This window comes from Triticum urartu, chromosome 1 (assembly GCF_003073215.2).
Source record: "Triticum urartu cultivar G1812 chromosome 1, Tu2.1, whole genome shotgun sequence".
Taxonomy (NCBI): Eukaryota; Viridiplantae; Streptophyta; class Magnoliopsida; order Poales; family Poaceae; genus Triticum; species Triticum urartu.
In genome coordinates this window covers 132061341-132077057 of record NC_053022.1, presented here as the reverse complement: position 1 = coordinate 132077057, position 15717 = coordinate 132061341, and positions in this window count along the sequence as shown.

The window sequence follows — 15717 nt, the reverse complement described above, 5'->3', positions numbered from 1 at the left end:
TACGATATGCATCACACAATCTCAGATTCATCTATTCAAACCAACACAAAGTACTTCAAAGAGTGCCCCAAAGATTCTACCGGAGAGTCAAGACAAAAACGTGTGCCAACCCCTATGCATAGGTTCATGGGCGGAACCCGCAAGTTGATCACCAAAACATACATCAAGTGGATCAATAGAATACCCCAATGTCACCACGGGTATCCCACGCAAGACAGACATCAAGTGTTCTCAAATCCTTAAAGACTCAATCCCATAAGATAACTTCAAAGGGAAAACTCAATCCATTACAAGAGAATAGAGGGGGAGAAACATCATAAGATCCAACTATAATAGCAAAGCTCGCGATACATCAAGATTGTACCACCTCAAGAACACGAGAGAGAGAGAGAGATTAAACATATAGCTACTGGTACATACCCTCAGCCCCGAGGGAGAACTACTCCCTCCTCGTCATGGAGAGCACTGGGATGATGAAGATGGCCACCGGAGAGGGATTCCCCCCTCTGGCAGGGTGCCGGAACGGGTCTAGATTGGTTTTCGGTGGCTACGGAGGCTTTTGGTGGTGGAACTCCCATCTATTGTGCTCCCTGAAGTTTTTAGGGTATATGGATATATATAGGCGGAAGAAATACATCAGGGGAGCCACGAGGGGCCCATGAGGGTGGAGGGCGCGGCCAGGGGGTGGGCGCGCCCTGCCTCGTGCCTTCCTCATTGCTTCCCTTACGTACACTCCAAGTCTTCTAGATTGCTTACGTTCCAAAAATAAGTTCCGTGAAGTTTCAGGTCAATTGGACTCCGTTCGATTTTCCTTTTCCGCGATACTCTAAAACAAGGAAAAAACAGAAACTAGCACTGGGCTCTAGGTTAATAGGTTAGTCCCAAAAATCATATAAAATAGCATATAAATGCATATGAAACATCCAAGGTTGATAATATAATAGCATGTAACAATCAAAAATTATAGATACGTTGGAGACGTATCAGCATCCCCAAGGTTAATTCATGCTCGTACTCGAGTAGGTAAATGATAAAAACAGAATTTTTGATGTGGAATGCTACCTAACATATTTCTCTAAGTAATTCTCTTCATTTTGGCAGGAATGTTTAGATCCATAAGATTCAAGACAAAAGTTTAATATTGACATAAAAATAATAATACTTCAAGCATACTAACTAAGCAATCATGTCTTCTCAAAATAAAATGGCCAAAGAAAGTTCATCCCTACAAAATCATATAGTTTGGTCATGCTCTATTTTCATCACACAAGAATGCTCTCATCATGAACAACCCCAATGACAAGCCAAGAAATTGTTTCACACTTTAGTAATCTCAAACTTTTTTCAACTTTCACGCAATACATGAGCGTGAGCCAAGGATATAGCACTATGGGTGGAATAGAATATGGTGAAGGGGGTTATGTGGAGAAGAAAAAAAGGAGAAAGTCTCACATCGATGCGGTTAATCAATGGGCTAGGAGATTCCCATCAATTGATGTCAATGCAAGGAGTAGGGATTGTCGTGCAACGGATGCACTAGAGCTATAAATGTATGAAGGCTCAATAAAAGAAACTAAGTGGGTGTGCATCCAACTTGCTTGCTCACGAAGACCTAGGGCATTTGAGGAAGCCCATTGTTGGAATATACAATCCAAGTTCTATAATGAAAATTTCCCACTAGTATATGAAAGTGACAAAACGAGAGACTCTCTATCATGAAGATCATGGTGCTACTTTGAAGCACAAGTGTGGAAAAAGGATAGTAGCATTGTCCCTTTTATTTTTTTATTTTTATTTGGCCTTTCTTCTTTTTTTGGCCTTTCTTTCTTTTGGCCTTTCTCTTTTTTTGCCTTTCTTTTTTTTTTCTTTTTTTATGTTTTGGGAGAATGCTCTATTAATGATGATCATCATACTTCTATTTATTTACAACTCAAAGATTACAACTCGATACTAGAACAAAGTATGACTCCATATGAATGCCTCCGGCGGTATACCGGGATAGAAATGAATCAAGAGTGACATGTATGATAAATTATGGATGGTGGTCTGGCCACAAATACGATGTCAACTACATGATCATGCAAGGCAATATGACAATGATGATGTGTGTCATAATAAACGGAACGGTGGAAAGTTGCATGGCAATATATCTCGGAATGGCTATGGAAATGCCATAATAGGTAGGTATGGTGGCTGTTTTGAGGAAGATATAAGGAGGTTTATGTGTGATACAGCGTATCGTATCACGGGATTTGGATGCACCGGCGAAGTTTGCACCAACTCTCAAGGTGAGAAAGGGCAATGCACGGTACCGAAGAGGCTAGCAATGATGGAAGGGTGAGAGTGCATATAATCCATGGACTCAAAATTAGTCATAAAGAACTCACATACTTATTGCAAAAATATACAAGTCATCAAAAACCAAGCATTACGCGCATGCTCCTAGGGGGATAGATTGGTAGGAAAAGACCATCGCTCGTCCCCGACTGCCTCATGTTTCATAGAACACCTCATGTTTCAAATTTGTTACATAACGTTTACCATACGTGCATGCTACGGGACTTGCAAACTTCAACACAAGTATTTCTCAAATTCACAATTACTCAACTATCACAACTCTAATATCACTATCTTCATATCTCAAAACAATTATCAAGCATCAAACTTCTCTTAGTATTCAATGCACTTATAAGAAAGTTTTTTACTAGTCTTGAATACCTAGCATATTAGGATTATTTAAGCAAATTACCATGCTGTTTAAGACTCTCAAAATAATCTAAGTGAAGCATGAGAGAATAATAGTTTCTATAAAACAAAACCACCACCGTGCTCTAAAAGGATATAAGTGAAGCACTAGAGCAAATGACAAACTACTTCGAAAGATATAAGTGAAGATCAATGAGTAGTCGAATAATCATGCAACTATGTGAAGACTCTCTAACATTTAAGAATTTCATATCTTGGTATTTTAATCAAACAGCAAGCAAAACAAAAGAAAATAAAATGACGCTGCAAGAAAAACACATATCATGTTGTGAATAAAAATATTGCTCCAAGTAAAGTTACCGATGAACGAAGACGAAAGAGGGGATGCCTTCCGGGGCATCCCCAAGCTTAGGATTTTGGTTGTACTTGAACATTACCTTGGGGTGCCTTGGGAATCCCCAAGCTTAGGCTCTTTACACTCCTTATTCCATAGTCCATCGAATCTTTACCCAAAACTTGAAAACTTCACAACACAAAACTTAACAAAAAACTCATAAACTCCGTTAGCGAAAGAAAACAAAACACAACTTTAAGGTACTGTAATGAACTCATTCTTTATTTAAATTGGTGTTAAACCTAATGTATTCCAACTTCTCTATGGTTTATAAACTCTTTTACTAGCCATAGATTCATCAAAATAAGTAAACAACACATGAAAAACAGAATGGGTCAAAAACAGAACAGTCTGTAGTAATCTGTAACTAACGCAAACTTCTGGAACCTCAAAAATTCTAAAATAAATTCTGGATGTAAGGAATTTATCTATTAATCATCTGAAAAAAGAATTAACTAAATAGAACTTTCCAAATAAAAATGGAAGCAATTCTCGTGAGCGCTAAAGTCTCTATTTTTTACAGCATGATCACAAAGACTTTCCCCAAGTCTTCCCAAAGGTTCTACTTGGCACGAACACTAATTAAAAGCATAAAACCACATCTAAACAGAGGCTAGATGAATTATTTATTACTAAACAGGAGCAAAAATCAAAGAACAAAAATAAAATTGGGTTGCCTCCCAACAAGCGCTATCGTTTAACGCCCCTAGCTAGGCATGATGATTTCAACGATCCTCACATAAAGGATAAGAATTGAAACATAAAGAGAGCATCATGAAGAATATGACTAGCACATTTGAGTCTAACCCACTTCTTATGCATAGGGATTTTGTGAGCAAACAACTTACGGGAACAATAATCAACTACCATAGGAAGGCAAAACAAGCATAACTTTGAAACTTTAAGGACATAGGGAGGACACTAGATATTATTGAAATTCCTACAAGTATATATTCCTCCCTCAAAATAATTTTCAGTAGCATCATGAATGAATTAAACAATATAAACATCACATAAAACATTATTTTCATGAGCCACAAGCATATAATTTTTATTACTCTCCACATAAGAAAATTTCTTCTCATGAATAGAAGTGGGAGCAAACTCAACAAAATAACTATCATGTGAAGCATAATCCAATTGAAAGTTAAAATCATGATGACAAGTTTCATGGTTATCATTATTCTTTATAGCATACAAGTCATCACAATAGTCATCATAGATAGCAACTTTGTTCTCATAATCAATTGGAACCTCTTACGAAATAGTGGATTCATCACTAAAAAAGGTCATGACCTCTCCAAATCCACTTTCATAAATATAATCATCATAAATAGGAGGCATGCTTTCATCATAATAAATTTGCTCATCAAAACTTGGGGGACAAAAAATATCATCTTCATCAAACATAGCTTCCCCAAGCTTGTGTCTTTGCATATCATTAGCATCATGGATATTCAAGGAATTCATACTAACAACATTGCAATCATGCTCATCATTCAAATATTTAGTGCCAAACATTCTAATGCATTCTTCTTCTAGCACTTGAGCACAATTATTGGAATCCTTATTTTCATCCTAGATATTAAAAAGATGAAGCATATGAGGTACTCTCAGTACAATTGTTTTATAGTTTTCTTTTATAAACTAAACTAGTGATAAAACAAGAAACAAAAAGATTCGATTGCAAGATATAAATATATACCTTCAAGCACTAACCTCCCCGGCAACGGCGCCAGAAAAGAGCTTAGTTGGCGGGGTGTTAGTGCCGCTTTCCTCGCCTCCCTGGCAACGGCGCCAGAAAATAGCTTGATGTCTACTACACAACCTTCTTCTTGTAGACGTTGTTGGGCCTCCAAGTGCAGAGGTTTGTTGGACAGTAGCACATTTACCTCAAGTGGATGACCTAAGGTTTATCAATCCGTAGGAGGCGTAGGATGAAGATGGTCTCTCTCAAGCAACCCTGCAACCAAATAACAAAGAGTCTCTTGTGTCCCCAAGACACCCAACACAATGGTAAATTGTATAGGTGCACTAGTTCGGCGAAGAGATGGTGATACAAGTGGTATATGGATGGTAGATAAAGGTTTTTGTAATCTGAAAATATAAAAACAGCAAGGTAACTAATGATAAAAGTGAGCGTAAACGGTATTGCAATGCTAGGAAACAAGGCCTAGGGTTCATACTTTCACTAGTGCAAGTCCTCTCAACAATAATAACATAATTGGATCACATAACTATCCCTCAACATGCAACAAAGAGTCACTCCAAAGTCACTAATAGCGGAGAACAAACGAAGAGACTATGGTAGGGTACGAAACCACCTCAAAGTTATTCTTTCTGGTCGATCTATTCAAGAGTCCGTAGTAAAATAACATGAAGCTATTCTTTCCGTTCAATCTATCCTAGAGTTCGTACTAGAATAACACCTTAAGACACAGATCAACCAAAACCCTAATGTCACCTAGATACTCCAATGTCACCTCAAGTATCCGTGGGTATGATTATACGATATGCATCACACAATCTCATATTCATCTATTCAAACCAACACAAAGTACTTCAAAGAGTGCCCCAAAGATTCTACCGGAGAGTCAAGACGAAAACGTGTGCCAACCCCTATGCATAGGTTCATGGGCGGAACCCACAAGTTGATCACCAAAACATACATCAAGTGGGTCAACAGAATACCCCATTGTCACCACGGGTATCCCACGCAAGACATACATCAAGTGTTCTCAAATCCTTAAAGACTCAATCCGATAAGATAACTTCAAAGGGAAAACTCAATCCATTACAAGAGAGTAGAGGGGGAGAAACATCATAAGATCCAACTATAATAACAAAGCTCGCGATACATCAAGATCGTACCACCTCAACAACACGAGAGAGAGAGAGATCAAACACATAGCTACTGGTACATACCCTCATCCCCGAGGGAGAACTACTCCCTCCTCATCATGGAGAGCACCGGGATGATGAAGATGGCCATCGGAGAGGGATTCCCCCCTCCGGTAGGGTGCCGGAACGGGTCTAGATTGGTTTCCGGTGGCTATGGAGGCCTCTAGCGGTGGAACTCCCAATCTATTGTGCTCCCTGAAGTTTTTAGGGTATATGGATATATATAGGCGGAAGAAATACATCAGGGGAGCCACGAGGGGCCCACGAGGGTGGAGGGCGTGCCCAGGGGGGTGGGCACGCCCCCTGCCTCGTGCCTTCCTCATTGCTTCCCTTACATACACTCCAAGTCTTCTGGATTGCTTCCGTTCCAAAAATAAGTTCCGTGAAGTTTCAGGTCAACTGGACTCCGTTTGATTTTCCTTTTCTGCGATACTCTAAAACAAGGAAAAAACAAAAACTGGCACTGGGCTCTAGGTTAATAGGTTAATCCCAAAAATCATATAAAATAGCATATAAATGCATATAAAACATCCAAGGTTGATAATATAATAGCATGGAACAATCAAAAATTATAGATACGTTGGAGACGTATCATGGAGCAGTAAAGCAGCGTAAGTATTTCCCTCAGTTTTTGAGAACCAAGGTATCAATCTAGTAGGAGACCACGCGCAAGTCACCTCATACCTACACAAACAAATAAGAACCTCGGAACCAACGCGATAAAGGGGTTGTTAATACCTTCACGGCCACTTGCAAGAGTGAGATCTGATAGTAATAAGATAAATATTTTTGGTATTTTTATGATATAGATTGAAAGTAAAGATTGAAAAATAAAATAGATTGGAAACTTGTATGATGGAAAATAGACCCGGGGCCATAGGTTTCACTAGTGGCTTCTCTCAAAATAGCACAAGTATTGCGGTGGGTGAACAGATTACTGTCGAGCAATTGATAGAAAAACGAATAATTATGAGAATATCTAGGCATGATCATGTATATAGGCATCACGTCTGAGACAAGTAGATCGAAACGATTCTGTATCTACTACTATTACTCCACACATCGACCGCCATCCAGCATGCATCTAGAGTATTAAGTTCATAAGAACAGAGTAACGCCTTAAGCAAGATGACATGATGTAGAGGGATAAACTCATGCAATATGATATAAACCCCATCTTTTTATCCTCGATGGAAACAATATAATACGTGTCGTTTCCCTTTCTGTCACTAGGATTGAGCACCGCAAGATTGAACCCAAAGCTAAGCACTTCTCCCATTGCAAGAAAGATCAATCTAGTAGGCCAAACCAAACTGATAATTCGAAGAGACTTGCAAAGATAAACTAATCATACATCAAAGAATTCAGAGAACATTCAAATATTGCTCATAGATAAACTTGATCATAAACCCACAATTCATCGGATCTCGACAAACACACCGCAAAAGAAGATTACATCGAATAGATCTCCAAGTGAATCAAGGAGAACTTTGTATTGAGATCCAAAGAGAGAGAAGAAGCCATCTAGCTACTAGCTATGGACCCGAAGGTCTGAAGTAAACTACTCACACATCACCGGACAGGCCATGGAGTTGATGTAGAGGCCCTCCGTGATCAATGCCCCCTCCGACGGAGCTCCGGAAAAGGCCCCAAGATGGCATCTCTCGGGTACAGAAGGTTGCGGCGGTGGAATTAGGTTTTTGTGGTGCCCCTGGATGTTTGGGGGGTACGTGGATATATATAGGAGGAAGAAGTACGTCAGTGGAGCAACGAGGGGCCCACGAGGGTGGAGGGCACGCCCAGGGGGTGGGCACGCCCCTCTGCCTCGTGGACGCCTCTTTGATTGCTTGACGTACACTCCAAGTCTCCTAGATCATGTTTGTTCCAAAAATAACGCTCCCAAAGGTTTCATTCCGTTTGGACTCCGTTTGATATTCCTTTTTGGAAAAACTCTAAAATAGGCAAAAAAAACTGCAATTTGGACTCCGGTTATTAGGTTAGTCCCAAAAATATAATAGAAGTGTAAGAATAATCCCAATAACATCCAAAATAGATAATATAATAGCATGGAGCAATCAAAAATTATAGATACGTTGGAGATGTATCAAGCATCCCCAAGCTTAATTACTGCTCGTCCTCGAGTAGGTAAATGATAAAAAAGAATTTTTGATGTGGAATGCTTCCTAACATATTTCTCAATGTAATTTTTCTTTATTGTGGCATGACTGTTCAGATCCGAAATATTCAAGATAAAAGTTTAATATTGACATAGAAATAATAATACTTCAAGCATACTAACTAAGCAATCACGTCTTCTCAAAATAACATGGCGAAATAAAGCTATCCCTACAAAATCATATAGTCCGGCTATGCTCTATCTTCATCACACAAAATATTAAATCATGCACAACCCCGATGACAAGCCAAGCAATTGTTTCATACTTTTGATGTTCTCAAACCTTTTCAATCTTCACGCAATATATGAGCTTGAGCCATGGATATAGCACTATGGTGGAATATAATGGTGGTTGTGGAGAAGACAAAAAGGAGAAGATAGTCTCACATCAACTAGGCGTATCAACGGGCTATGGATATGCCCATCAACAGATATCAATGTGAGTGAGTAGGGATTGCCATGCAACGGATGCACTAGTGCTATAAGTGTATGAAAGCTCAACAAAAGAAACTAAGTGGGTGTGCATCCAACTTGCTTGCTCATGAAGACCTAGGGCAATTTGAGGAAGCCCATCATTGGAATATACAAGCCAAGTTCTATAATGTAAAATTCCCACTAGTTTATGAAGTGACAACATAGGAGACTCTCTATCATGAAGATCACGGTGCTACTTTGAAGCACAAGTGTGGAAAAAGGATAGTAAAATTGTCCCTTCTCTCTTTTTCTCTCATTTTCTTCTCTTTTTTTATTTGGGCCTTTTTTTCTTTTGGCCTCTTCTCTTCTTTTTTTCGTCCAGAGTCTCATCCTGACTTGTGGGGGAATCATAGTCTCCATCATCCTTTCCTCATTGGGACAATTCTCTAATAATGATGATCATCACACTTCTTTTTACTTACAAGTCAAGTGTAACGCCCTCGATGCGGCTATATCTCCCACGTGTCGAAGCACGACTTAGAGGCATAACCGCATTGAAAGCAATGTCGCAAGTGAGGTAATCTTCACACAACCCATGTAATACATAAGGGAAAAGATACATAGTTGGCTTACAATCGCCACTTCACACAAATACATGAATAAAGCATTACATCAACCAGATACAATCAAGGTCCGACTACGGAACCAAAATAAAAGAAGACTACCCCAAATGCTACACAGATCCCCGATCATCCCAACTGGGCTCCACTACTGATCGACTAGAACGAAACAACACAAAGGACAAGATCTTCATCGAGCTCCTCCTTGAGCTTGGTTGCGTCACCTGCTCGGTAACATCGGCACCTGCAAACTGGTTTTGGAAGTATCTGTGAGTCACGGGGACTCAGCAATCTCACACCCTCGCGATCAAGGACTATTTAAGCTTATAGGTAGGGTAAAAGGCATGAGGTGGAGCTGCAGCAAGTGACTAGCATATTTGGTGGCTAACATATACGCAAATGAGAGCGAGAAGACAAGGCAAAAAGCACGGTCGATGAACTATGATCAAGAAGTGATCCTAGAACAACCTACGTCAAGCATTACTCCAACACCGTGTTCACTTCCCGGACTCCGCCGAGAAGAGACCATCACGGTTACACACGCGGTTGATGTATTTTAATTAAGGTCAACTTCAGGTTTTCTACAACCGGACATTAACAAATTCCCATCTGCCCATAACCGCAGGCATGGCTTTCGAAAGTTCAAATCCCTACAGGGGTGTCCCAACTTAGCCCATCACAAGCTCTCACGGTGAACGAAGGATATTCCTTCTCCCAAGACAATCCGATCAGGCTCGACATCCAGGTTACAAGACATCCTCGACAATGGTAAAACAAGTCCAGCAACACCGCCCGAATGTGCCGACAAATCCCGATAGGAGCTGCACATATCTCGTTCTCAGGGCACACTCAGATGAGCAGTCCGTACAACTAAAACCAGCCCTCGAGTTTCCCCGAGGTGGCGCTGCAAGGGGCTCTAGTTTGGACCAACACTCAGAGGAGCACTGGCCCGGGAGGGGGGGTTTAAATAATGATGACCCTTGAGTCTGCAGAACCCAAGGGAAAGAAAAGGCTAGGTGGCGAATGGTAAAACCAATGTTGGGCATTCCTGGAGGAGTTTTATTCAAGGCGAACTGTCAAGGGGTTCCCATTATAACCCAACTGCGTAAGGAACGCAAAATCCGGGAACATAACACCGATATGACGGAAACTAGGGCGGCAAGAGTGGAACAAAACACCAGGCATAAGGTCGAGCCTTCCACCCTTTACCAAGTATATAGATGCATTAATTAAATAAGAGATATTGTGATATCCCAACAAAATATCCATGTTCCAAACATGGAACAAGCTCCAATCATCACCTGCAACTAACAACGCTACAAGAGGGGCTGAGCAAAGCGGTAACATAGCCAAACAACGGTTTGCTAGGACAAGGTGGGTTAGAGGCTTGGTTCAACAATATAGGAGGCATGATAAGCAAGTGGTAGGTATCGCAGCATAGGCATAGCAAAAGAGCGAGCATCTAGCAAGCAAAGATAGAAGTGACTTCAAGGGTATGTTCATCTTGCCTGAGATCCCGCAAGGAAGAAGAACGAGTCCATGAAGAAGTCAAACGGACATAGTCGAAGGAATCCTCACAACACGACGTTATCGGAACCAACCCGAGGAAGCAACACCGGAAAGAAACAAACAATCATGGCAAACAACCATCACATAATCATGTCATGATGCACAATCAAGCATGATGCATGTCCGGTTTTATGAAGCATGGCATGGCAAAGTGCACAAACAATCCTACAAATTAAGTGGAGCTCATTATGCAACGAGTTGCATATTGACGAAACACCACGACAAGTTATTTAGTTTGATCTTGTTTATGTACCCAACAATATTAAATGTTGTTAAACATGGCAAGAGGGTGAAGCAAATGAAAACTACCTATCTAGGCAAGTTTAAATGAGGCCGGAAACAACGAACAACAATTCCGGTAACTCCTCATGTGCATATTTTGGTTATGGTACTGATCTGCCCTAAACCATATTTTAGAGTTGTTAAACATGCAAAGTAAGGCCACCATGTTAAACTAGGCATTTTTCTACCCCATTTTCATATAAAGTTTATTAGAAACCGAGCTACGGTTATTTAGTTATGAGATAAATCATTTTAACATGGCATAGGGGCAAATTTAAACAAACAGCCATTTTAAACATTTCAAACATGCATGAAAGTTGGATATAATTAACCTACACATAATTCTAAGCATTTTACATATATAACATGTTTTATTTAGACACATGGACATTTAGTTATTAACAAAACAAAATAGTGGCATTCCTGTAATTATGCATGCACTGGAATAAAAAGGAAAAATAAACGTCAGCAGGGAAAGGAAAAAAATGTAGCCGGGCCGGATCTGGTCTACCGGGCTGCATAGGACAGAGGGCGCTGGGTGTCGTCACCTAGTGGGCTGAGGGCCACTCGGTGGAAGAGGCAGGCGGGGGCGCTGGCATGGGGGCTCCTGGGCCTTGGAGCCCAGATGGCAGCCACTCGCGGGCGAGGCGCAGTCAACGCGGGCATCGACCGTGTCTTCCTCCTCGCGAATAGAGGCGCAACGGAACCTGGAGGCGGCAAAGTGCAGGCGGGGCAGAGGAGCGGCGAAGGCAGGCTTGGGGCTGCGGCCGCGCCGATGGGAGAATCCCCCGAGAGAGAGAACCAGGACAAGGGGGTGGTCAGGGAGAGCCGCAACGAAAAAGGGAAAGGGAAGGCGGGCGACACAAGACCTGCAGGTGACGGCGCTTGCGGCGCCTGGTCTCGGGTCGTCGGTGGCGGCTGGTCAGATGAGGCGCATGGGAAGAGGAGGGCGTCTGGAGGAGAAAGCTCGGGCTCATGGATGCGCAGGCTCGGGCGTTTGCTCCGCTGCTGCGAGCACGGGGACGACGAGGAACGTCGGCGAGATTGCTCCGGGACGAGGCAGATCATCAAGAGGAGACGGACGCGCGAGGTGGTGAGGCGCGAGGAGACTGCGAGGACGAGCGCGCTCGGGCAGAGGAGGAAGAGGAAGGAGCTCCGGTGGCTTCGCTTGCTGCTGGTGGTGGTAGCCAGTGGAGCTCCAGCGAGGTCCGCCGAGGTGGCTTGGTGGTGTTGAGATCGAGGAGGAGGGGATCCCGAGAAAGAGGGGAGTAGGTGGAGTGGCGGCGGCGATGGGACGAACGACCTAAATTTTAGGGTTTGTCAATATATATATCTCATGGGGATTAGATTAGGGGCTATTTGGGCCCGCCAATTTAAATCGGGCGGTCAAGAAAAAAAATAGGCTAGGAGAGTCCAAATGAGAAAACAGAGACATTTTGTAGACGTTTGGGGATGATCCGGACACAACGGTGGCGACAGTCCGGGTCGGGTTCGGGACAACTTTCGGACGCGCGCGAGGGGGGCTGCGGGCTGACGAGAGAGGTTTGGTTGGACCTGGCGGGTGGTAGTGGACTACGCAGAAGGCCTCAGGCTGAGAAAAGAGAAGAGAGAAGGCCCTGCGACTGTTTCTGGAGACCGAAAACGTCTGACGTGTGCCCGGCTATAATGCCGCTATAGTTTAACGGTTGGGCTATCAGACGAACTCCGAACACGATGAAAATTGGCAGGCGGCCTACTAACAACAAAACAACACCGCACGCCAACTTTCATCCCATTCCGAGAACATTTTCCGGCCACGTATAAAATACTATTTCGGACATGCCGCGGGCGCGTGCAAGTGTGGTTGGGCTCAGAACGGACAACGGAGAGAACTCGGAGAACCCGGACGAATGCAAGTTTTAAAACATGATGATGCAATGCACATGATGACATGATAAGATGCAACACGCAAGCAAATGACATGACAACGACAACGAATAACTGGAAGACACTTGGCACCTCGGCCTTGGGGCGTCACATCAAGAATTACAACTCAATACTTAGAACAAAATATGACTCTATGTGAATGCCTTCGGCGGTGTACCGGGATATGCAATGAATGAAGAGTGACATGCATGAAAGAATTATGAACGGTGGCTTTGCCACAAATATGATGTCAACTACATGATCATGCAAAGCAATATGACAATGACGAAGCATGTCATAACAACGGAATGGTGGAAAAGTTGCATGGCAATATATCTCGGAATGGCTATGGAAATGCCATAATAGGTAGGTATGGTGGCTATTTTGAGGAAGGTATATGGTGGGTTTATCGTACCGGCGAAAGTTGCGCGGTGCTAGAGAGGCTAGCAATTGAGGAAGGGCGAGGGTGCGTATAATCCATGGACTCAACATTAGTCCTAAAGAACTCACATACTTATTGCAAAAATCTATTAGTTATCGAAACAAAGTACAACGCGCATGCTCCTAGGGGGATAGATTGGTAGGAAAAGACCATCGCTCGTGTCCGACCGCCACTCATAAGGAAGGCAATCAATAAATAAATCATACTCCGACTTCATCACATAACGGTTCACCATACATGCATGCTACGGGACTCACAAACTTCAACACAAGTATTTCTCAAATTCACAAGTACTCAACTAGCATGACTCTAATATCACCATCTCCATATCTCAAAACAATCATAAAGTATCAAACTTCTCTTAGTATTAAATGCACTCATGTGAAAGTTTTTATTATGCCATGTTGTTCTAAAGAGCTCTCAAAATAATATAAGTGAAGCATGAGAGATCAATTATTTCTATAAAATAGAACCACCAGCGTGCTCTAAAAGATATAAGGGAAGCACTAGAGCAAAAACTATACAACTCAAAAGATATAAGTGAAGCACATAGAGTATTCTAATAAATTCCAATTCATGTGTGTCTCTCTCAAAAGGTGTGTACAGCAAGGATGATTGTGTTAAACTAAAAAGCAAATACTCAAATCATACAAGACGCTCCAAGCAAAACACATATCATGTGGCGAATAAGAATATAGCTCCAAGTAAAGTTACCGATGAACGAAGACAAAAGAGGGGATGCCTTCCGGGGCATCCCCAAGCTTAGGATTTTTGGTGTCCTTGTATTTTACCTTGGGTTGCCATGGGAATCCCCAAGTTTAGGCTCTTTCCAATCCTTGTTCCATAATCCATCAAATCTTTACCCAAAACTTGAAAACTTCACAACACAAAACTTAAATAGAAAATCTCGTGAGCTCCGTTAGCGAAAGAAAAGAAAACACCACTTCAAGGTACTGTAATGAACTCATTCTTTATTTATATTGGTGTTAAACCTACTGTATTCCAACTTCTCTATGGTTTATAAACTCTTTTACTAGCCATAGATTCATCAAAATAAGCAAACAACACAAAAACAGAATCTGTCAAAAATAGAACAGTCTGTAGTAATATGTAACTAACGCAAACTTCTGGAACCCCAAAAATTCTAAAATAAATTTCTAGACGTGAGGAATTTATCTATTAATCATCTGCAAAAAGAATTAACTAAATAGCACTCTCCAATAAAAAAAATGGCAGCAGTTCTCGTGAGCGCTAAAGTTTCTGTTTTTTACAGCAAGATCAAAAAGACTTTCCCCAAGTCTTCCCAACGGTTCTACTTGGCACAAACACTAATTAAACACAGAAAACACAACCAAAACAGAGGCTAGATAAATTATTTATTACTAAACATGATCAAAAATCAAGGGATAAAAATAAAATTGGGTTTCCTCCCAACAAGCGCTATCGTTTAACGTCCCTAGCTAGGCATAAAAGCGAAGATAGATCTAGGTATTGCCATCTTTGGTAGGCAATACATAAGTGGCTCTCATAATAGATTAATACGGTAATTTAGTTTTCTTTCTAGGGAAGTGTTCCATGCCTTTCCTTAATGGAAATTGGAATTTAATATTCCCTTCCTTCATATCAATAATTGCACCAATCGTTCTAAGGAAAGGTCTACCAAGAATAATAGGACATGAAGGAGTGCAATGTATATCAAGAACAATGAAATCTACGGGTACATAATTCCTACTTTCAACAATAAGAACATCATTAATCTTTCCCATAGGTTTTTTAATAGTGGAATCTGCAAGGTGCAAGTTTAAAGAACAATCATCAAATTCACGGAAACCTAGCAAATCACACAAAGTTTTTGGAATCGTGGAAACACTAGCACCCAAATCACACAAAGCATAGAACTCATGATATTTAATTTTTATTCTAATAGTAGGTTCCCACTCATCATAAAGTGTTCTAGGGATAGAAACTTCCAACTCAAGTTTTTCTTCATAATATTGCATCAAAGCATCAACGATATGTTTAGTAAAAGCTTTATTCTGACTATAAGCACGGGGAGAATTTAGCATGGATTGCAACAAGGAAATACAATCTATCAAAGAGAAATTATCATAATTAAATTCCTTTAAATCCAAGATGGTGGGTTCATTGCTATTTAAAGTTTTAACCTCTTCAATCCAACTTTTAACAATTTTTGCATCAAGATCTAAAAACTCTGAATCATTGGGATGCCTTCTAACTAAAGTTGACTCATCTCCAGTCCCATCATTATCAAGATTCATATTGCAAAACAAAGATTTAATAGGGGACA